Here is a 26,549-nt window from a genome sequence, read left to right as displayed (position 1 = left end):
AAGACCCTCCAATACTATGAAAATTGGAGAGAAAGACCTTATTCAAGTCTCCCCTTTTAGGTGTTAAACCCGTGTTTTGGGGTCTCAAAACCATCCTCATTCAGTTATCTCTCAGTAAATAGCTAAAAAATATGAAGTGTCATTCTGTGATAATCTCTAACACTAAGGTAATATGCCATTATTCATATTCACATGCACTATAGTTCCGTAAGGTAATATGCCGTTAACTAGATTTACATGCATCATAGTTCCCTTGGGTGGGTATTGCGAGAAAAACTTTACCAAACAACAGCTGGGATACATACCTGGAATCTACAGGTTGTTACTCCTATGCCTCACCAGTGCAACCACTAGGACATCCTCGTAGGTACAAGGAAAACTATTTCTTTAATGAAATGAATTCAATTTCTTATAGTTCTATTTTTTTTTGTGATTGTTAAATTTTCTTTTTGTACATATTCTATATCCATGCTTGTTTAGAAAGCTGATCACTTTAATTCTTAATATAGAGAGAACATTACGTCTCAATATCCTGCCTTCAACTTTGCTTTTTGACAATTTGTTGTTTGTAGTAAGATTTTTTTTATCTTGATTTGTGTTATTGTGTTGTTTTGATGGGTTGTATCTGAATAGAGCAGAATTAATGCAAAAGATTTATATACTCAACCTGAGCTAATACTTAAAATGCTGCAGGTTGCTAGCTTTGGTGGCTCAAACATTGATCATTCTGCCTGGGAGGACAAGAAGAACCCTAGTAAATCTCGTTTTCCTGTTCAGGTGAGATAGTTCTTTACCATATAATCTGAACAAAATGCATTGTGTTCCAATTATGGGTTCAGATCTAACACCAGTCAAGATTTTAGTAGGTGTTCCATCTCAAAAGTTCTTGGTTCAGATAAAACCGTAACCAAATGATGACATCCACCTCTGGATACTTCACAAAAGAGGGAAATTTTATGTGTACCAGGTTTCTTATTTGATAGAACAGGGAAGCCACTAATCTTCTACTGCTACATTTTGATTCAAACTGCCAGGTTTAGACTCAATAGGTTTGGGGGTGCAGTGGGTGAGGCCAAAGGATGTCAACTGTCTAATGTGAAGACGGAAGGGACAAAGCATTGGGAACAAGGTGAAATAGTTTGGGAGGACTATCCCTTTGTGCATTTGTTTTTTTGTGTTGTTTGTAGTTAGATGGTGTTGTTATTCAGTTTCTGAGCTAATGCTTAAACTGCTGCAGGTTGCTAGCTTTGGTGGCTCAAATATTGATCTGTCTGCCTGGGAGGACAAGAAGAACCCTAGTGAATCTCGCTTTCCTACTCAGGTGAGATAGTTCTTTACCAATAAATGTAGCCGCAACTTTTTTTCCTGGTGCAAGGAACACAGGATGTCATAGATAACGGAATTATTGTAATTCCCCTTTGTTCTTGGTAATCTTTTGCAGCAGCTTCTCGGTGCGAGGTTAATAAAATGCAATATTTTATTTTTTAAAATGCTAGGTTATTCTGAAAAAGTCTGTTGAAATTTTAGTGTTGTGCATTATCAAGTTTATCCACTACTCTTGGCATCTTCTAAGGTTTGCAATTTACTCATACCGCGCACTCTCCTCCTTGTTGAGACCATGTGTATTCTATTCTTGTTGCATAAAGGTTATAGTTTTATTTGCAAGACCAACCTGCTACCACTAGTAAACAACCTTATAGCCTTAACGGCCACCATTTAAAGCCTAATCTATATGTAAAGCTGATGTTTAACCAGCAGCTGAGAGACGGTGATCTTCTAGAATCGGTTAAAACAGGAAATAGGGAAAGAAAAATAGCGCTCGTTAGTGAATGTTGCATTTGTCCCTCATCAGTTGTGTAAGGATCATCTAATTGTCCCATTACAACCAGACCAACGATACGCATCCAGGCTTTAAACTTTCAGTCTTGCCTAAGATCTCGCGTTCAGAAAGAATTGTCCTTACGTTAATCTCTACCAAATATCTCATATCGTAGAATGTAGATCATTGTCAAGTACCAATGCATGGAACAACATCAATAGGAGCTATTGGGTCATTGTCAAGTGTGCCAACAGTTTCGGTTGTTCAAATGCAATCACCATACAATTACGATTTCTCTTCAATAACGCATGAAATGTTATCTAGAGGATAAACTATATACTAGTCGATTAATCATTATTTTTTTGATTTATTTAGAATCTGCAAATATTATTGTACATGTATAAAAAGTTACACAGAGAGTTCTCCCATTTTTTCCTTGGAGGTGTTGAGCATAACAGAGAACTATAATACTATACTTTGTGTACAGTGAATTATTGGTTGGTACATGTTTTCTCAATTGATTGATTTTATTCCATCTCATCATAGAGTAACACGACTGTGTATTCGATTTTTCAGTGGTGTTACATGCGTAGGCTATGTTCATTTTACTGTTTGGTTTTTATAGTTGTGCTGTAGAATATTTGTTGTCTGTATTCACAATGATCCTACATCTATTAACTTCGTATTGCTTCAGGTTGTCCAACGATTCCAAGAGTTGTTTGCTCAAACCAAGTATAAAGAGGCTGCTTGCTGCAGAATCCCCACAAGGCGTACTCCATACTCCAGATACTGTTGCTAAATCCAGGTATTGGCTATGTTATCTAATCATGGAAAAAAACTACGTTACCAAATCTGTGTTATTTCATATCAGATTATTTATTGCCCTTCAAGGTCACAGAGGGTTATAAAATCTTTGTAGCTTCCTGTTTTCTGTCCCTTATAATTCCTCATCTTGAATAGTATAGAATTAGGTAAAGCTCTTTTTTCACTATTACCAGTAGGGGTAGGCATATTTTGGTTTAAATCGAAAAAATCAAAAAATCAAACCGAAATTTAATTTTGGTTTCGATTTTTTGATTTTTTGGATCGGATTCGGTTTGTAATTTTAGAATTTTGGTTTTTATGTTCGATTTTCGGTTTAAAAAAAAATTGATTTAAATATATATATAATATTTGGTAATTCACATTCACAATTAACATTTAACAGGAAATTCGCATACGCCGTAGGCTGTTTATGGATTGTTTTAGTGACTCAAATATTTTATGGACTATTTTGATGACTTTAGACAATTTTATGGACTATTTGTGCAGAAAGTATGTTGTTTCATGGACTATTTTTACGAGTTTTGTGTTGTTTTGTGGACTATTTATACAAGGTTATATTATATGTAATGATTAATGACGTTATGTATTATCTTAAGCTTATGATTATTGCATTTCGTTTCATCCATGTTGAGTTATTTATAATTATTTATATTTGGGAATGAAAACAAGTTTGAAAAAAATAATTTTTCTAAAAAAATCCATCAATTTTAAATGCTCAGTTATGAAAAAGAGAGGCTAACTACTTTTATATTTCAAACCAAAATAAAATCTGAAATAACCGAACCGAATTTGTAAAAATAGAACCAAATTGAATTTATTTCGGTTTGGTTATGGATGTCATTTTTGTCAATCCGAAAATTGATAAACCGAACCGATATTAAACAATCAGACCGAACCGACTGAACGCCCACCCCTAATTACCAGGTAACTGCTCTCCTTCTAGGTGCTAATTTCCTCTAATCAAGCATAAATTCATCAAGAACTCCTTCCATATTTTTTGCTCTTCACTACCGTAATCTTTGTCTTGATCTACATACCAGGATCTCTCTGTCAAGATGACGAGCAATTCAGGAAGTGCGAAAAGCCATTTAGATGCGGCGACATGGATATTAATTACCCTTTCTGGGGAGGGAGCAAGCAAGAGTGTTGTGGTCATCCAAGTTTCGAAATAAAGTGCGAGAATAACATCCCCAAAATTGATATTTGAATCAACAACATACAAAGTGATAGCGATCAACACTCCAACTCTAATAGCAACCCTTGCTAGAGATGATTTACTGAGTGATATTTGTTTGGATAGACCTGAGAATGCCTCCTTAAATTTAAACACTTTCAGCTATGTTTCCAGTGACCTGAATATTACTCTGTATTACGGTTGTACCTTAGTCACTAGTCAGCAAATGCCAAATGACCCAAGAGTCTTTGGTTGTGGTGGAGGCTTGTTTGGTTTATACACGCTGATCAATGTTCCAGATTGGTTGATTTGCTTCTTTACTAGCTAACTTATATGTGGTTTACGTACTTATTTTGTTGTGGAATAGTCCTTTTATGTTGTCATTTAAGTGTTAATTTATATTATTTATTCTCTTTTTATAGATGTCCAAAATGAAGAAAGAGATGAGGAAAATGATGAAGACATTTACTTTACTTGAGAAGATTTTTGGGTTGTGGATAAATGCTCTAATATCAATAGTTTTGTGTTGAATTTTTTGAAACTTATCGTGACTTGAACTTGCTAGTATGTAAAAGCTTGACTAATCATTTGGACTTGATTACATTTTACTTTTCGGTTTAAATTAATAGCTTGTTGCATATTTTGAATTATGAGATTATTAATGAATGATTTTGTTTTGTGATGTGTATATATTGTGTTATAATTTATTATGTATGTAAATTAAAATATATATTAATACGACTATTTATATATATAAATCGTTTCAATTTAATAACATGTTACAATCATTGTTGCAATAGATCAATAAACCATTGCAATAGGTAGTCAAAAAGCGTTGCAACAAAATAACAAAAGCGTCACAATAGATGTTATTGCAACGGTTTAATGTCATCGTAATAGATGCTATTGCAATGGTTTAATGTCGTCACAATAGATTCTATTGCAACGGTTACGTACGGTTAATGTCGTTGCAATAGAATCTATCGCAACGGTTCGTAACCGTTGCAATAGAATCTATTGCAATGGTTCGTAACCGTTACAATAGATGAAAATATGTGTTCCAATAAGTAATGAAATAGTTGTAATAGGTAGTCAAAAAACGTTGCAACAGAATAACAAAAGCGTCACAATAGCTGCCATTGCAACGGTTGCTAACGTTGCAACAGAATAACAAAAGCGTCACAATAGCTGCTATTGCAACGGTTAGCAACCGTTGCAATAGCATCTATCGTGACGATTTACAACCGTTGCAATATATGAAAATAGGCGTCTCAATAAGTCAAAAAATAACCGTCGCAATAGGTCTATCTATGGCGACGGTTGGTAGAAACCGTCACCATATCTCTACCTATGGTGACGGTTTAGACAACCGTCGCAGAAACCGTTGCGATAGACCTATCACAACACCCACCTATGGGATGCTTGCAGAACCGTTGCGATAGGTCTATGGCAATGATTTTTTGGTCTATTGCAACAGTTTTGCAACCGTCACCATAGATCTAATTTCTGGTAGTGCTTCTAACATATGTATAATTGATTTTGTAGTGGTAAATGTTTGGCCAGTAATTATCAAACTTTTAATAAAGTAAGAAAGTTACAATTTTTAACCAAAAGAAGCTATAAACTTATGACAAGAAAAAACTCATATAAAAATAAAATAAAGAGAAATCATAAGTAGAACATATGAAAAAATAAATAATGTGACTCATTTTTACAACCACAACCATCATAAAAAAAATAGAAGAAAAAATATGTGAAATTAATGAACATTCTTTCGAGTTTTTGTCGATATCCACTCCCATAATACTGAACACCACTTAATAGTCTTCATCTAATTTTTCGACTGAGCATGAATATAATAAATATAAAAAACATAACAACTTAAAAAAAATAATGCGATCATTTCTAAAAAGTCTTACAATGCCTCTTTTTAAGGGCTAACAATTAACAATATATAACAAAAGAGATTCGAAGAACAATACCTAACCGCATGTCTACATCTATATAATGGATATTCTATGTTAGTGTTTAGGTGTATTCAAATTTCTTTGTTTGTCTATATATATTTTTTTATGTTAAAATTAAATTCTGAATTTTAGTATTAGTTTGTAATGCTTGATTTTTCAAATCTGAATATTTTATTTCCTAAATTTTCTATAATTGTATTCAATTTTTTCTATTTGATTCTATCTTTTTTAATTTTCAAAAACAAAAATATACGTATTTTTAGTTTTATCAATTATATACATTTTGAATATAAAAAAATAAATAATGCAACATCACTCTTACGACTTTAATCATTAAAAATTAAAATAAAAAATATATGAATCGATGTTCAATCTTTATAACTCTTGTCGATATTCTCTATCACAAGTTAATCACCACTAAATAGCCTTCACCTTATACCTCAAGTCAAATTTTAACATGGATGTAATAAGCATCGAAAATATTATAACGCCAAAAAGTAAAGCGATTAATGTTTACAATGTCTTACAATATTTTTATTTGTAAACTATAATATGAAACAATAAATAATGTCATGAATATGACTATTAATTATTTTAGGGGTTATGATAATAAAAATTTTGGTGACTTTTTAGTTTCTTAACATTGAATATTTAATATAATTAAGAGGAATAAATGAATGATTTTTAATTTATTTTAATCGAGAACATAAATCAGAAAAAATAAAGAAAATCCCAAAAAGAAAATAAAGATAAACTTACTTCTTGACCAAAGGAAAATGTCATATCTTTTATTTTATTCCTAGATTTATTATTATCAGTAGATTGTATATTTAAAAAAAACTAAAAAAATTATATAACAAAATATCAATAAATTTTTATTTTAGCAATAAAATAATCAATTGAAGAGTATTTCATGTTTTCCTCAATTAAAAATTCTAAAATAAACAACAATAAGTATATATACTCATATATATTTCTTAATCATTCAAACTTCTACTTTTTGAATGGGTTTAATTTTTTATCACAACCTTTTTAATTGGCTAACATAGTTTAATGTTAGGTTATGAGATGATTTTTTTTTTAAAAAAAAACATCTCAATTGGTTGATATTTTAAGAAAACATACTCAATTGAGGCGTTTAATGGTTTGTGCGGGTGATTAAGCAGATAAGAGGTTGATATTTTACAAAAATACTCAATTGAGGCGTTTAATTATGAAAGTTGAATTTTAGATAAGAAAATAAAATAAAAAATTAAGAGGATTAAAATTAAATAAATGTGAGCTTTAGTGATATACCACATAATTTAAATTAGAGAGAATTGAAAAAAAAAAGTGCTCTATTACTTCTAAGTGGTTTATATGTTCCATTGCTTTCAATAATAACCTTAAAGTTCTTGATATCAAATAATAAACCTTCATTCAGAATTTTCTTCAATCTGTACACCAAATTGTTCCTTATTTCAACATGCATTAAATCGATCTGGACAAATAGAAACCTTAGTGACTATCCAAAGACATAATAAAAAATTTACAATTAATTAAAATGAGGATCTTCTAGTATAAAAATCATATCCAAAGTAATAAACTCAACTCGCTATTTCTCTCGGTACTAACAGATTCTCACATTCTAAAAACTCCCTCACAAGTCAATCGTTTCTACTACAATTTGTAAATCAAGAAAGGATTAAAAAACATGTGTTGCATAGGTAGAAAGAACTTGCACAAAAATATAATATTTAGAAGGGACAAAAACAAAGATCAAAAACAAAACAAAAAAAAAAACATGTAACCTTTAAAATACATGTTTCACATTTGGTCTAGTGAGAAAATTCAAACAAAAAGTAGTATGCAGAAACACAAAGCTTAAGCAAATATTAACCTAAAAGGCCATATTGTTGCTTAAACTTGATTTGTACAAACTCTATCCTTTATATATGCTAAGGTGAAAATGAACATTGTAGCAATATTGAAGAATTTTCAGATTATGCAATATCCCATTCCAATAGAGTATTATATATCCACTATAAGAGACCTTCCACATTACTAACTCCTCTAACTCTTCCTCATTCTTAAAATTATTATATAATTAATATAGTTAAATATAGTGATTTTTGAATTTTCTTTAAACATATAAATATTTAAATGGAGAAAAAACTTAATTAATGTCAAAAAAACCACAAAAAAGGATAAGTGGAATTAGAGCCTCTAAGGCATGCCACATAGGATGAACTAACATTCTCTTTTATATATATACTAGTGAACTCAATCACGCTTCGCGTGATCATAAATTCAATTTTTTTAAAAATGCTTTGTACATCGGTAAAACTATTCTCTTTACTTTTCTTATGAATGTAAAGTTTGATTTTAATGGATTGAATTTTTATGTGAATATCTACATATACAAAATATATGATTTTTTATTTGTTTTTTAGATATCTAATTGTGTTATGTAATTTAATATGGAGTATTTCTTCATATTTGAACCTATTTTAGACATAACGTAAGGAGAAAATTTTTGTATTACCCTATCATAATGTATAAAAGTTTTAAATGATTTTCTATATCTCTGATTCTACCAAAATATCTATATTATGATTTTGTCAGTTCTTTTTTTTATAATTGATTTTTCTATTTTTCTAACTCAATTAAATTTATACAATAAATTTACTGACATTTTTAAAAAGGAAAAGGCTCAAATATGCCATTGAACTATCAGAAATGACTCATTTATGTCATCAGTTAAAAGTTTGGCTCATTCATAACATCGCCGTTACAAAATCGGCTCATCCATACCATTAATTTTTAACGGTGATTTTCAAAAACAGCTTTGCCACGTGACCTTTTATTAATGGTCCATGTCATTAATTAAAATATGAAAAAAGGCTTAAATATGCCATTAAACTTACAGAAATGGCTCATTTATGCGATCAGTTAAAAGTTCAGCTCATTCATGACATCATCGTTATAAAATCGGCTCACCCATGTCATTACTTTTTAATGGTGAGTTTTCAAAAACAGTTTTGTTATGTGGCCTTTTATTAGAGGTCCGCGACATTAATTAAAATAAATCAATATTAATTTCAAAATATCTTAGACCCATTAAAAACAACCGATTCATTTAACATAACCCGACCCACACCCATTAAAATATTTTTTTCCTACACCAACAACTATATTTCTAATCAGAAAAAATAGTGATTAATGTATATCCTTTGGCTATTTCTAGTTGATTCTAAATCACTATAAATGCTACGCTTAACAGAAACCTCAAAAATTCTATCCTACAGTAACTGATTAGTTTTAATTCCAATGACTCTAATATATACTCCGAAGTTGCAAGAAAATAAACCAATGAACGATTAGGGCAAGCAAGAAAAACAAAGAGGCGTACCAATAGAACTTCTCCGTTCTCTCATCACGAATTAGGGGAGTATACATTATTGAAAAAATCATTTCCAAATAACCAATTAAAAGAAATCTGTTATCCCAATTATCCCGCCATGCATATGAAATAAGTTCTCCCATCACGAAATAGTGGAGCATACGTTATTGAAAAATTATTTTCAAATAATGGCTTAAAAGAAATAAGCTATTCCAAGTATCCCGCCATGTAATATGGGATTACTTCTCCCATTATTATGGTATAAATGCTGGAATAAATAATCCCGATACTAACTAATTTTAGATATTTTGAAATTAATATTGATTTCTTTTAATTAATGGTGTGGACTTCTAATAAAAGATCACGTGGCAAAGCTATTTTTAAAAATCCATCATTAAAAAGTAATGGTATGAGTGAGTTGATTTTATAACGGTGATGGCATGAATGAGCCGAACTTTTAACTGATGGCATAAATGAGCCATTTCTGATAGTTCAATGGCATATTTGAGCCTTTTTCCTTATTTTAATTAATGACGTGGACCTCTAATAAAAGGCCGCATGACAAAGTTGTTTTTAAAAACCACCGTTAAAAAGTAATGGCATGAATGAACTCAACTTTTAACTGATGGAATAAATGAGTTATTTTTGATAGTTCAGTGGCATATTTGAGCCTTTTCCCTTTTTAAAATTGTACAACACACAGCAAGAAATGCGACACATCACCTACTTAATGTCTAACGTTACTATTTATAGATAGATAGATATAACGTTAGATATAGTAAATACAATATAAATAATTTTGGCTATTAAACTCATTGTAAAAAAATAGCACATTATTGATTTTTATTTCTTTCCTTTGCTTTAGATTTCATGGAATGCTCCTATCCTGACTGAATCGGACTTATAAACATGAGTTATACATAAAATTATAATAACTAATTTGCATCTAAATGAAAATACAAACTTGCTATAGTAAAAATTCAAACTAAATAGATTACATGGACAAAACATACAATACAAACATCTTCATCTTAACATTTTTATCATAAGAAAATAAATGAGAATAAAATGCAGAATCAGTGTTTAATATATATATATATATATACTAGTTTAGTGTACGTGTTTTGCACGTTTTTTCAATGTAAATCAATAATAAATGTATAAAAAAAATTAAGAAAAAGTTTACTAAAAGATATATTCCTCTTTAACCCAACAAAAAGGGTTGTTTTCCAATTTTATTGACCTTCAACCCAAACCAAAAATATAAAGTAGAAGTGTGTGTTTATATAGAACTCTAATAATTTTGGTCAATGATTTATTAAACACCACTAAAGAAGAATGAGAAAAACTTCAAAAATAAATGAAATACTTACTCCGCTTCAAAATAGTTGGCATTTTTTATTTTCTAAGACTCAGTTTGACTAATTTTTAAAGTTAAATTAGATTAGATTAATTCATTATCTTAAGATAAAAGTTTGAATGATAAAAAACTATATGAAAAATTATAAATTGCAACTTTTCTTTTTTCAATATGATTAAAAAGTACATTTTAAAATGTTGGTCAAATGTTATATCGTTTGACTTTAAAAAAGAAATATGCCAATTATTTTGAGACACAGAGAGTAATATTTATACAGTTAAAGTCCTAAGCAATATAGTGGTGTGTTATTATTTAGAATTCGAATTGTGGTTGATGTATGAAAAAACTTTAGATATTAAAAATAATTGAATTTTATAATAAATAACAATTTTGTCTATTACTTTGGTATAATGAATATACACAAACTTTATCCCTACCTTAGGAGTTATATTCATGAGTAGGTTTTTCACCAATACAAAAGAAACCTTGACCAATTGCATTAACTACAATGCATAATATTATGTAGATAATCCAACTTTCCAAAATAAAAAATAAAAATAAAAATCATAATTGAGTTAAATTAGTAGAAGTTGTACCTCGAAGTAGTTATAATTTCTATCAACCTGGTCTTTTATGATCCAAGCTGATTTTCTGTTGACATCAAGGTATTTCACATGGAGAATGATATGCGTCGTCACTTAACTTTAGGTGTTTTGTATATTGCATATTGCACGTTAGGCATATAACATGATGCATTCTTGTAAGGTTATAAATCCTACGAAAGGAGAAAAGGTTAAAATTAAAATAGTTACTTGAAATTTAAAATTCATCCACATTCTTGTAGGTGAAGTTACAAATCGTCACAAACATAAATTATGAAAATTCAAGAATATGAATCAGTATAAACTAAAATTAAAGAATATGAATAAGTATAATCTTAAATTAAGGAAACAATTAAAAAATCACACAAAATAAATAGAAAAAAATCAGAATAACACTTAAAATCAATAGACTTAAATTGAAGATACAAGTGTGTGCCTAGCAAAGAAAAAGTATAATAAAATTAAGAAGCATAATATTTAATATGATTTGGCCAAGAGACCTACATATTGAAAAAAATTAATATTAAAAATACAAAATTTATTGAGAGAATAATCTCTAATACACAAAACTTTTACAATTATATTGTTTGTAGAAGAAACGAATTCAATTTATAGAAAACCAAATTATTTCAAGGAAAAGATTAATTAAGTAGAGAAGAGATCTTTTCGATCAAGGAAACCTTTTCTATCAACTTTTTATCTTTAATTATTCAAATTTAAAAGAATTAATTTTTGATAAAATTTCATTGACGATAAGGTAAAATTTTCATTGCCCGTAAACCTAAATAAACAGAGATTTGTATCGTATATTTGTGTTGGTTCAAAATAAATAAGTAAATAATTAATATTGAGTAGGATTGTAGGACTAATATATTGGGGATTTGGGGTTAATTAGGATTTAGATGTTGGGTTTTGGGTAGAATTAGGATTAATTGAGGGTTTTGTCCATATATTTAGGAATTTTATCTTTATTATATTTATTATAGTTAATATTTAATTATTATTATATTTTAGTAAAAAAATGAAAAGACGATTTTCTCTAAAGAATAGACTTTTAATGAAGGGTAGAAAGTTCAAATCATTTTTAATATATATATATATTATTGAGTTTTCACTTCTTCGTTTTTTTTTTTGCATATTTAACATGATTAAGAGAGTTTAAAGAGTGATTTTTTTTTCTTAAATAACACATAAATGAGAAAAATATAATAGCATTGATGATGTAAGGAATTTAATACGACTATCTTTAATGTTGTGTATAACGTTAAGGTGAACTTTTAGTCTTTTAAAATTAAAAAATGATCAAAATAATCACACACACAAAAAATAGCAATAGAGATCATAGAGGAGTGTCACATCACCTCCTCTATGTTTCTCCTTTATATATATATTAGTTTAGGTGTACGCGCCTCGCGCGTGTATCTCACTTTATTGAGTTCAAACATTACACTAAATAGGATATTTATCTAAATAACAAAGATAAATACAATAATTAAATTCAACATCTTTTGGAGAATTTATTTAATTAAACCTAACTTTACGAAAAAAATTTGTCAAAGTCGATCGACATTCATCTACACCTGTAAACTACAACAAAATAATATGACGACAGAGATATCAAAACAATATAATTAAATCTAACATTTACATTAAATTTTCTCAAAGTCGCCTGACAGTCATTTACCATATGAAAACTATAACAAAATAATATGATAATAAAAGTATAATAATAATACAACTAAACTTAACCTTTACACAAAAAAAATTCTCAAAGCAGAGGTATAAAAACAATACAATTAAACCTAACCTTTCTCTAACAAAATTCCTCAAAGCTGAACGACATAGAAATACAACCAAATTAAGTTAGATGAGCATCAATCATATTTTTTCAATAATTAAATTGATTTCTTCGGTAGTTTAACATGCATCTCAATATTTATAAAAGTATTTTCTTAATAGAGTCCTATTTTAGGAATATTTTTCTAATTGATAATTACAAGAAAAAATATTAATTGATTCTGCTTTCATTAATTTTAGAAGTCCCATATATTTTAGGAGTCTAGTTAATATAATAAAATTAATTAAATAATAAATTAAAGAAAATAGTGAAAAGACAGTTTTGTCTAAAGAAGGGTCTTTCAATGAAGGACAAAAAGTTTAAATCATTTTTTCAAAGGTCTTCACACTTTTAATACATTATATTATATTATATTATATATATATATATATATATATATATATATTTAGGTGTACGCGTCTCGCGCATGTACCTCGCTTTATTGAGTTCAAATGTTACACTAAATAGGATATTTATTTAAATAATAAAGATAAATACAATAATTAAATTCAACATCTTTTGAAGAATTTATTTAATTAAACCTGGCTTTATCAAAATAAATTCTCAAAGTCGATTGGCATTCATCTACCACCTGTAACTACAACAAAACAATACGATGATAGAGACATCAAAATAATATAATTAAATCTAACCCTTTACACAAAAATTTCCTTAAAGCCGTCTATAAACTATAAAAAAATAATACGACAATAGAGATAGCAAAATAATATAACTAAACTTTATCTTTATACAAAAAAAATTTCTCAAAACAGAGATATAAACAATATAATTAAATCTAACCTTTACCTAAAAATTTCTCAAAGCCGACTGTCATTCATCTACCACCTGTAAATTCATCTACGACCTGTAAAACAAAATAATACAATAGTGATCACAAAACTTCAATTTTGATGAAAGTAATTTTGTCTGAGCGAAAATTTTTATACTAAAGGATGACTTGAACTAAATCAAAGAAGATATATATATATGCACACACGTTAAATTCTATTATGTTGACCAAAATAGTAAAGAAGTTGAGGGTTAGAAAATTAAGCATCCACCAATCTAAACATGCAAGCGAATCAAGTTAGATGAGCATCAGTCATATTTTTTCAATAAGTAAATCAGTTTGTTCTCTAGTTTAACATGCATCTTAATATTTATAGAAATATTTCCTTAATAGAGTGGACTATATATGAGTCTTAAGGTTGTCCTATATATTTCTTTTTTCTTTTCCTTTAATATCATAGCAATCAAATTTTGATAGTCATATTTCTTTTTTCTTTTCCTTTTATATTACAACAACCAAATTTTGGTGGAAACTTGGAAAACGAAAAAATGAGGCGTGAGTCATATTTCTTTTCCTTATATGAATTGTTAATAAATAAAGTTGTTATCAAATATTATTACTATTTTTTTTAGTTTTGATGGAAATTATGATAATTTTTTTAATCATATTTTTTAAGACTCTTATGATGTAAACAAGGAAAAAGAAAACTTACCAATATTAGTTTTCCATATATTTTTCTCTAACCATTTTTAGGATTTTTTAATTTTAAATATTATAAATATGGTGATATATTAAATGAAGAAAATAAGTGAAAAGATGATTTTGTCTATTGCGAAAGTTTTAAGGAAGGGCAAAAAGTTCAAATCACTTTTCTAAGGATCTTCACATTTTTAATATATTATAGATATAGATTATAGATATACTAGAAGTGCAAGGCCCGTATCAGCACGGCCCCAATAGTAGAACATGTAGATTGCAATTTTTAAGTTTTAGGATTTATCTTGGAATAGAAAGTTTGAGCAGTAGAATATTTTCATTAGTATGATTGAGATGAGGGGATCACAATTGAAACCTCTTTTTAACCTTCTTGTTGAATTTTTGCGATCAGAAATATAAAGAAAGAAAAGGCGTAAATCTGATGAAATAGCTTAAATCAAATATCCAGCAGATTATTGATTTTCAATGTCACAAAGATTAAGAATCATGTAAACTTACCCGATAAAGAGAATACACCTTAGATTCGCTATTGTTTTGTTTAATTATTATTTTTTACACAGGAAAAAAATGTTGTTTTTTAACAGAGAAGGAAGAGTTGAGAATTTCTTTTCTTTATTTTATTTTTAAAACAGAGAAATGTTAATTAATATTAAGGAGCTGTAAAAAGTTGAGAAAGATGGCTACACATATTTGATAGAAAATTTGCTAATGTTAAGAAAGTGGGAAGTGTTTGATAGCAAATTTGTGATAGATACACATTTTTTGTACCTAAATTTACTTTATTTATATTTAAATTAGTTTGTAAAAATCTTTTGCAAATAATCTTTATACTTCTTTTCTTTATTTTCTTTAAAATATAGTAATAAAATTTACTTATGCTTTATTCTTCCACATTTTACTACATACATTTTATCCTCTTTAAATCTCATTATGTCATTTTACCCTCTTTAAACATCACTGTAGATTAAAATCACGATAGAAACAGCTGAAGCAGAAATCAGTCAATTTTTAATTTTTTTTTGTTAATTATTGTTATTTACAGTACTTTTTATTTCATTTTCAAATAATATATGTTGTTTTATATCTTTTTCTATCCCGTCCCAATTTATGTGGCACTAATATAATTTTGATAGTCAATCAAATATTTTATGTTGACATATCATTTTGTTATTCTTATTTTTCTAATACATAAATGACTTATAATAAGGAGTGATATAGTAAAATCATCGTTCGAAAAACGAAAATTTAATTTACAACATTAAGAGTTAATTTCACATTTCATGTCTATTTTATTTTTCATTAAGTATTATTTATTTTCTTAATACCTAGATGACTCATAATAATTAATTAAGAGCGATTGATTATGTTATCACTATAAAAATTAATATAATTTTATCATATCCAATTGTAATCATCGATAATTCACCGAAATAGTATATTAATTAAATACGGGATGTTATATGTGCATATGCAAAATATGATATTATTAAACATCATTGGATAGTGCATTATATTTATCTTTCACAATAATAAAATTTTACTATATATTTTTCTTTATTTCTTTTTAAATTGATACATATTGACCAAACACAAATTCTAAGAAAATATTCATTAGAAATTTATTAAATTAAATTAAATTTATTAATTTTGTACTTTAAAAATTTAAAGTTAAGTTTAAATATTAGTACTTCTATATAAGAAAAAATAATTTTAAAATTTAAATTTACTAAAATAAATAAATAAAAATATTAATTTTCTATATAAAAGTCAATTAAAATAATAAAATTGATTTAATTTAAATATTTAGTTGCAATTAATTAAGATAATTCTTTATTTTGTCATGATTTATGCTGCACCGATAAAATTTTGAGAGTTGGATAGAACTTTTATCTATTTTTAAAAAAATTATTTTAACTTGTTAATTATTGTGATTTATAATAATTTTTACGTAATTATCAAATAATATATTTACTCCTTGTGTCCCAATTTATGTTGCTTCGATACAATTTTGAGAGTCAACTAAAATTTTATATATCTTTTAAATATTTTAAGTTGTTAATTATTATAATTTGCAGTATTTTTTCTTTTATCTCAATTTATGTGGCATTGCTAAAATAATGAGAGTCAATAAAATTTATATATGTCTTTTAAATATTTTAAGTTATTAATTATTGTGATTTGTGGTAACAAATTAGTTTTGAACATGATAGCCAATTAAATAAAGAAAAAAATTACTTTCAATATGTAGTTATAGTTAATTAATATAAATTAATAGAATATATTAAATATTTATATCATTATGATGAAACAGTGGAATTATTATATATTGGGGTATGGTATGTAATTAAGTGGGAGTAGAGAGATTTTTTGGTAATTGCATAAGAGGTGGTCGAAACCACCTCTTCTATATAATAGAAAAGATACATACATACATACATACATATATATATATATATATATATATATATATATATGTATGTATGTGTTTAAAGAGCTAGTTACTTTTTCGTATTCTTTTTATTTAAATTACTAAAATGAATTATAATCTTTCAATGAATTAAATTAAATTTAATGGGTGTACAGGAGGTTGAACTTTTGATTGACATTTTGCTAATTCAGTTTTGAACTTTATATGTTATTACTCTTAGAATAATATAAATATGAAATATGAGATATAGACATTAATTATGAGAATGTTGTCTAAAAAAAGTAGCTAGAAATTGTAGAAGTGATATAATTTATTTATTTTTATTTGCTAAAAAGTTACTAATAATTTTATTCTCAAATCTCTAGTGTGATTGATAAGATTTAGAGAAAAAAAATTACCTATGCTGAAATCTTCAAACAATATTCAAAAATCAAAGTGAAAAATTTAGGGACAATACTCACGAAAATACCTGAACTTTGACCGAATTTTCAGTTGAGCATACTGAACATTGCGGGGGTCCTATTACCCCCCTAGACCTTTTTTTTGTATTTTAATGGCATATATTTGTCAACTTTTACATGTGCGTGTAATTCACCCGCATTGGGCGCGTGATAGTGATAAAAATCATTATAAAACCTTATTTTTTGGTCAGAAATCCCCTCAATTTTTTAATAAACAATGATTTTTATGTTTTTTATTTATTTTTCATTTATATCTTCTTCCTCTTCTCTCTTCTTTCTTTCTTTCTTCTCTTATCTTCAATGGTGCTCCTACCTCTTCTCTCTTCTTTCTTTCTTCTCTTCAATGGTGCTCTATTGGTACTCCATTGTTGAATTGAAATTGGGTCATCTTCAACACACTCAATTCAATTACATCAATTTGAACCAATTTCAAAACACACACACACACCAAATGGGTCATCCTTCAATTCCATCAAAATAGCAAAATTAACCCACCATTGCCACCACCAACCAACTTTCAAGAATTAGGAATCAAGATTTCGGTGAAAAAAGCTTGTCACCACCAATCAGCTTTCAAGAAATAGGAATCAAGATTTTGATAAAAAAAAAGCTTGTTTGGGAATGAAGCTTTAGCTCCATTCACCAAAGGAAAATACGGTATACCTCAAATGGTTACAGTTGCCATTCTGCTAAAAAGGAAAATACGATTTTGGCCTAAAGTAATGAAATCGCTGATTTGGTGAATTGTTACAAACTCAAATGATACTCAAATCTTTTCCAGTTGATATTATCCACAGTTTTATTCCAAGGTTTGGAGTGTTTGTTCTGTGAAAATCTTTTCCAGTTGATATCCATTATAGAGTTTGTATGTTTGTGGAAACTGATACAAAGAAACTTTAGTGGTCAAGTTTTGATCTGCTATGGTTGTTTCAAGAAAATAAAAGCCAAATTTGAAGAATTAGAAATCAAGATTTTGGTGAAAAAATGGTGAAAAATGATGAAAATTGATGAAAAGAATAAAAATGGAGAATAAATTAAATAAAAATTAATTTTAAATAAAAAATACACGTGTCAATATCAAATTGGCGCGTGTATTACACTTTCTACTCCAAAACTGAATATAGCTTTTTTTTTTGGGAGGGGATAATAATTTCATTTCAAAAAAGTCTAAGGGGGTAATAGGACCACCGCAAAGTTTAGTATGCTCAACTGAAAATTCGATCAAAGTTCAGGTATTTTCATAGGTATTATCCCAAAAATTTATGGAACCTCTGCTTGAAACAATCATAACACCATATGATATGTAAAAACTTTTCCTTTATTATACATAATAGGTTAGATAACATAATGCATAATTAAACTGTTAAATAATAGACTAATGATTTACATGTCTATACACATATCCAACCTTACATATTTTATTAATTTATCAAAATCGCATAACTAAAAGAAATAATGAAAAGAAATTTATTAAAAAAAAAAAGAAATAATGACTGAAAGTTGAAGAGCAAACCTTTGAAACATCAAGCTCATCAACCTGAAAAAAAAAAAGACATACCTAGCATCCTATCATACAAAATGTGAAAAAAATAAACAAATCAATATATTAATGAGGAGGAAAAATGATCAATAAATAGAAAATAGAAAATTAGACATGCAAATACAAAAATTATATAAGATGATGAAACATAAGAGTGCAGTGGACTAACATTTTCTGTCCAATTTATAAAGGCACAAGTTGTGTACATAAAAAGTTGTGAATGAATGTGATTAATGATAGAAACTAAGAGGATTAACAATTAAGAAGTGGGAAATGATAAGTTGCAACATCTGAAAATGTATTTGGTCTAGTTTAATTGCCATAATTGATTTTGTTTTAATTAGAAAAATCACGTGAAATCAAATACTCCCTCCATCCCAAATTACCCGTCTCAAATTGAGATGACACATTAATTAAGAAAAATAATTAATAACATGCCTAGTTTACCATAGTACCCCTATTAAATGATGTTTACAATTTAATTTGAAGAAAAAGTAATTAATGCAAAGGGTAAAACATGAAAAAAAAATTTGTCATGTCTTGATTAGTGAAAAAAGACAAGTAAAATGGGACATAAAATTAAGAAATTTGGAACGGGTAATTTGGGACGGAGGGAGTAGCAAACAAACATTAGTTTTGGAAGGATTAAAAGATAACAGTTTTATTGACTTTTCATTTTCTAGTACTATTCATGTATAAGAGTGTAAAGGAGTGATTTTTAAATTATTTTACATAGCACATAAATAAGAAAAGTTTAATAGCATTGATGATGAAAGGAATTTAATATGACAATCTTTAATGTTGTGTATAAAGTTAAGATGAATTTTTAATCTTTTAAAATAAAAAAATGGTCAAAAACCCACAAAAAAAATAAATAGCAATGGAGATCATAGAGAGGTGTCACATCACCTCTTCTATGTTTCTCCTTTATATATATATACAACAACAACAACAACAAACACAGTATATTCTCGCATAGTGGGGTCTGGGGAGGGTAGAGTGTACGCAGTCCATACCACTATCTCTAAAGAGGTCGAGAGGCTGTTTTCGATGGACCCCCAACTCAAGACAAAAGACAGTATGAAAGAGCAACAAAAGCATAGAACAAGATAAACTAACATACGTATGACATCCACAAACATATTGTACATTGACAAACACAGGACACCAAGTTCAACCTAAATAATGATTGCGACTCATTCACACCCTTAGCCCTCTATCCTAATGTTATTCCTCCATAACTTCCTATCCAGGGTCATGTCCTCAGTCAGCTGTAACTGCTCCAAGTCACGCTTAATCACTTCTCTCCAGCATTTCTTCGGTCTACCCTTACCTCGCTTGAAACCTTCTAAGGCCAACCTCTCACATCTATGAACTGGGGCATCCGCGCACCTCTTCAGCACATGACCAAACCACCTCAACCTTACTTCCAGCATTTTATCCTCCACTGACACTACTCTCACCTTTTCCCGAATAATTTCATTCCTAACCCTGTCAGCCCTCGAGAATACACACATCCAACGCAACATCCTCATTTTCACCACCTTTAATTTTTGGATATGAGAATTCTTAATTGGCCAACACTCTGCTTCATACAACATAGCAGATCGGACTGCAATTCTATAGAATTTGCCTTACAACTTGGGGGGCACCTTTTTATCGCATAAAATTCCTGAAGCGAGCCTCTATTTCATCCAACGGCCCCAATACGGTGAGAGACATCCTCATCTATCTCTTCATTCCCCTGAATCGTACACCCGAGATACTTAAAACTATCCCTCTTTCAAACCGGCTGGGAAAAACTATCCCTCCTTTATATATATATATATAGAGAGAGAGAGAGAGAGAGAGAAAGAGAGAAAGAGAGAAAGAGATATTTATTAATGTAAGAAAAATAGCAACCAAACATTGACCTTGAGCTTTGGGCCATTTTTTTTCTTTTTAAAAAATAGACTTTCATCAAGCCCAATTTCAGTTTCTTCTATGCCTGGACTGATTTTTAGGCCTGTTCTGCTACCAAATCATTCGACTTTGACCATTTACTAATAGACTTTCCTATGTGTGCAGGTGGAACAATTACATTAGCCAGTGCAAAACAAGTAAAAATCAACTTTGCATGTTGTTCCATGTGCTTTTACTAATCACTTTCTTTGTAGTGGTGTGTTCCGAAGTTGTCGACTCCTGATCAAGTACTGAAGAGAATCTTGCATTGTACCTCACAATGGTGTAATTAATGTAGGTAGCTTATATTAATTGCTAATTTCACGACTCAAACACGTGACCTTTAAATCACATGGAAATAACTCCCACAAGAGACTAAACCTTTTGTTTTTATTAATTTTTCTTTTTATGTTTTGGGTTTCAGGTTATTGTAATTGCAAGTTTTAAGCTTGATCAGTGAATAAGATTGTGCACATGTTTAAAAAACACACGAGATGCACATACAATGCACAAAATGTACATGTGACGCGCTAGATGCACATGTGATGCACCAGATGTACGTCTAATGCACGCAGATACTAATTATTTTATTCAATATACTTGAGAAATTTTACTCAGAGTTGATTTTAGGTCACCAATTCGATTGATTTACCTCACGAATTAGTTATATCAATTTCTTTTGTGCCTGCTGGACTGATTTTTAGGCATGTTCTGTTGCCAAGTTGTTCGACTCTGGCCCATTTACTAATAGACTTTACTATGTCTAGAGGTGGAATAATTACTCCAGTTATTACAAAAAAATAAAAATCATCAACTCTGTATGTTTTTTATGCGCTTTTACTAATCGTTTATTTACAGTGGTGCATCCCCAAACCGTCGAAACCGGATCAAGAACAGAGGAACAATATCAAGTTCATGTGTGAAGAGCAAAGGATGATCAGCTGCTCTTTGATTCAGCCCGGAGGACCTTGCTTTAGCCCCAACTAGGGGTGGCAAATGAGCGGGTCGAGCCGGATATGGGCGGATCAAAAGCGGGTCATGTGAAAATGGATAAAATATCCAATCCAATCCAACCCATATTTGATTATGGATAAAATGGATAATATGGATATCCATATTATCCGTTACTTCTTATTATGTAAAGACAAAAGTACTCTTATATTACAAGAAAAACTAGATGACTTAGCAAACATAAGTTTCTAATCATTTAATGGAAAAATTACAGAAACTAGCATCCTTAAGACTATAATTACAATAAATAGCAACACTTTTTCAAAATTACAACTTATAGCAAAAGTAACAATATTTTACCCACTTCATAGTAATAGAAGAATATGTATTTTTCAGTTGTGCATATGTATTTATGAGTAATACATATATATTTGTATATGTATTTATATAGCAACATTTTACTTAAATACAAATACAATTTGTTATTTTTCGTAATTATGAAACTGTTGCTATAAAAGTTATAATTAAGGCTACAGAGTTGCTGTTTCTGAAATTTTTCCTTATTTAATTTAGCCTAGGTTTCGATTAATTACAATTCATAGCCTCTCTTGCTAATTAAATACACTCCATAACCCCTCTCTTTTATTTCTCCCTTAACTATCTCTTTTTCTCTTTCTTTTTGTTTCTTTTCCAGCTATTTTTTCTTCTTCTTTTTTTCCTTTTTCCTTTTCCTTTCCTTTCTTTTTTTTTTCATTTTTTATTTTTTGTTTCTCATTTTTTATTTTCCATTTTTTTATTTTTCTGTTTTTTATTTATTTTTTTCATTTTGTTACATTTTTTGGTCATTTTTCCCTTTTTTATATTTTCTTTTTCATTTTGCTTTGTTCATTTTTTTTTTTCATTTTTTATATTTTTTTCTCTCATTTTTTGGTTGTTGTATTTTATATTTATATGTAACATACAATATACTTCAAGTAAATTTATTATTTGTATTTTAATAGTTTAAAATATTTATAATTTATTATTTATATTTGTACACAAACAAGTGTATGAATTTATTGTATTTGTTTGAGTCTAAAATATACAAATATGCATGCATCATTTATACAAAAGTATCGTTAGTATTTGTATGTCAATTTTACCATTTGTATTTGTATATAAACAAGTACCATTGGTATTTGTATAGTTTAAGTTGTATTAACATGTATCATATTTGATACAATTATATCAATAAAAACAAAAATACAAATGATAGTATGAACTATAAAATAAAAATACAAATGCAATTATATCAATAAATATAAAATATAAATAATAGCGTAAACTATAAAATAAAAATACTCATCCAAGTACAAACTATAAAATACAAACACAATTATATCAATGAATATAAAAAGAAAAATGAGAAAGAAAATTTTAAAAAGGAAAAAAGAAGAAAAAAAGAGAAATAGAAATTATGGAGAGAAGAGAGAAAAAAACGAAAAAGGAAAAAAGAAAACAAAAATAGAAAAAAAATAAAAAGTAAAAAAAGAAAAAAGAAAAAAAAAAGAAAAAGGGTGGTTCAAATAATTTAAATGAAAAAATTCATATTTTTAAAATTAAAAAGTTATGAAAATAAAAATTCAAAAAATGGAAAATATTTTCTATTATTTTTTTAAAAAATATTTTTGAAAAAAAAAAATCTTCATTCCAAACACACCCTTAATAAGTATACTTTAGATATTGCTACATCTTCACACATGTCATACTTTTAAGGAGAGTGTAATTGGTGGATACCCATGGGTTATCCATATTTTAGGATGGATAATATAGATTGATCCATATTTGACCCACTATTAAATGGGGTGAATACCCAACTCATTTAACATAGACAAAACGACCGGATAACCATATAATTTATCCATTTTGCCACCCCTAGCCCCAACACAACTATCAACCATGCCTCGGTAGTAATGAATTTTTACTACCCGTCAGACCCAAAACCAATCTCCATTTTGGTTTAGGGACAATGCGCTTATCACAATAATTGATCCAAGTAAAACTGTCGTTTCTTTTTCTTTATTTTAATTACCATAACAAGAAAATTAAAAGACAAAAGCAATTTGATGTATGGAGAATCTTGCATTGTACCTTACGGCATTGTAATTAATGCAGGTAGCTTATATTAATGGTGAATTTCACGACTCAAACAAGTGACCTTTAATCATATGGAAATATCTCCCACAAAAGATTAAACCTTTTGTTTTTATTAAATTTTTCTTTTCATGTTTTGGGTTTGCAGGTTATTAGAATTGCAAGTTTTGAGCTTAGTCAGTAAATAAGATTGTGCATATGTTTAACAATCACACGAGATGCACAAGCACAAAATATACATGTGACGTGCTAGATGCACATGTGATGCACCAGATACACGTGTAATGCATGCATATACTAATTATTTTATTCAATATACTTGAAGCATTTTACTTAGAGTTGATTTTAGGTTATCAATTCGATTGATTTACCTCATGAATTAGTTATACTCAATTTTTTCTGTGCCTGCTGGACTGATTTTTGGGCTTGTTCTGCTGTCAAATTATTCGACTTTGGCCCATTTACTAATAGACTTTTGTAACGTCCCGAATCTGATACCCAAAATGTTACACGGTGCTCCTGACCTCGAAGGACCACAAGCTAATCCATGACTGATATCTGTAACTGAGCACTGAATAAGATATTGTAAATATGCGGAATATAAGCTGTAAGGCCATAAGGTTCAAAACTGAACTAATACTGAATATAAAACAATGTCTATAATGGGGTATAACAATACCCAAAACTGAAATAAACTGTCTGAAATATGTTGTAGTCTAAAAAACTGTAGTCTGAGAGCCTCTAAACTGTCTGAAATCTGTGGAGTTGATGGTACATGTCCCCAACTAACTCCGAACTACTAAAATAAACTAAGTAATGAAATAATCATGCTATCCTCGAATGATGAGGACTCACTGCTAGTCTAACTGCTGAACATCTGATCTACTAAGGATGCTCGGGAGCTCATGCTTCTAAACCTATGGTATCAAACACCATAGCTCAAATGCGTCATTATGTTTGAATGTACTGATATGCAAGTGAGGTAAGGCTAAATGCAAGGGTTCATATGCATAAACAATACTGACTGACTGCACAACATAAATGCATGGATAAGGGGCTGTAACTAAATTCGTGATAACATGATTACTGAGTCTGAGTACTGATAACATGAGATACTGATAACTGTATAACTAAAATAACTGATACTGAGCGACTGTATCTGACAGTCTAGGTTCTGATGGAACTAGCTAAGTTTTATATTATTCTGAGTTGACTGTATCTGACAGTCGTGAATTCTATAGAACTATCTGAGTTCTATTATTGAGACTGAGACTGAGACTGAGACTGTGGGAAGTAGTTATCTAACTGACATTCCCCTAATACGCCATTATGGCTAAGTTGGGGTCCAATCTATAACCCAATTGAAAGGGTGTCAATACTGTGCCACTAGTAAGGACAAACTATGAGTGACCCTCATATAATAAGTTACTCTAATGAGAACGGTGGAACCCCCATATAACAGGTTAAGACACCTCATCTTCCCTCATATAATATGTTATGATGTCTCAACCTACGTTGGCTACGTAGTTCTGGAACGCAAGGACTGCTTCTAAAATCACACCCTCTACTGGTAGGTGACTTCCCATCCTCGGGTTCACTCGATGCTGAATCCTACTCCCAACTGAATAGACACTGAACTAATTATACTGAGATGAACTGGACTAAGTTCCATGGACTGACGGAATAGTACTGAATTTTGTTAATCTGACTGAGTTCATGAGATTACTGAATTTTCCTGAGTCATCTAACTGACTGAATTCTACTGATCATGGCATGACTGAGATTATCATGAAACAGACACTGGCTCTAGGCACACAGCTAAATTGTCGGGTACAAGTACCCCCAGGACTCGATAGAAGGAAACTGACAAGACATGACATTCTTGAATACACGACCGATATCAACAATCCATAATACAATAAGTTGGGGATTTCATGAAGTACATGGTTATCATAAGCTTGTACATGAATAGGATTGCATGTAAACATGGCATAATTTCATAAGGCTAATTCATGATCAATCCAACAATATTTACAAGGCATGTTAATAGCATGGAAGTCATTTGAACATAAAGGTAAAACACGAATCCATCACTTAGTCACAATTTATCGATATTACATAAGTTTTAGTCCCTTAGGCATTTTATCAAAAACCTTATATGCACAACTTAGGGCATAGGTATAATCATCAATTAACACATCATGAACCACTCAATTCATGGATTTCAACTCATATGCTAACGTAGTTTCATAAATACACATAAAGACTCCAACTGCGCAATCATACAATAAGATAAACATGGTTACAAACAACCCACAACACAAATATCATGATTTATAATTTGAAATAGGGTTCTTGAACTTTATGGGTAAAAGAAACCCATAAATCAACACCATACATACCTTAGTTCTTGATTCTACGAAGATTGACGGAGAGATTCTTGAATTTGAGTCTTGATTTCTTGAGATAGGATTTTTGCCTCCTGAGAGAGAGTGATTTATTTCTTGAGAAATGTGGGTAAACAATGAGATAATAGGCCTTTTTTAGGGTTTAATATTGTGTATAGGCTAATTTGTTTTTTTTTTTTTAAATTTACCAAACAACCCCAGAAATTAGATGACG

The 26,549-nt window shown here is 29.2% G+C and overlaps 1 long non-coding RNA gene across 1 annotated transcript; it reads left to right on the top strand.

Annotated features, from left to right (window-relative positions):
- The first annotated feature begins 1,038 nt into the window (after nt 1-1,038).
- On the top strand, nt 1,039-2,584 carry LOC107855765. The gene is made up of 3 exons (XR_001670367.2): nt 1,039-1,129; nt 1,238-1,321; nt 2,514-2,584. It is a non-coding gene; the product is annotated as an uncharacterized LOC107855765 (long non-coding RNA).
- Nucleotides 2,585-26,549: the final 23,965 nt, after the last annotated feature.

The sequence above is a fragment of the Capsicum annuum genome, chromosome 2, assembly GCF_002878395.1.
Source record: "Capsicum annuum cultivar UCD-10X-F1 chromosome 2, UCD10Xv1.1, whole genome shotgun sequence".
NCBI lineage: Eukaryota > Viridiplantae > Streptophyta > Magnoliopsida > Solanales > Solanaceae > Capsicum > Capsicum annuum.
Note: the sequence above shows the minus strand (reverse complement) of the source record. Positions and strands in the feature narration are given on the sequence as shown.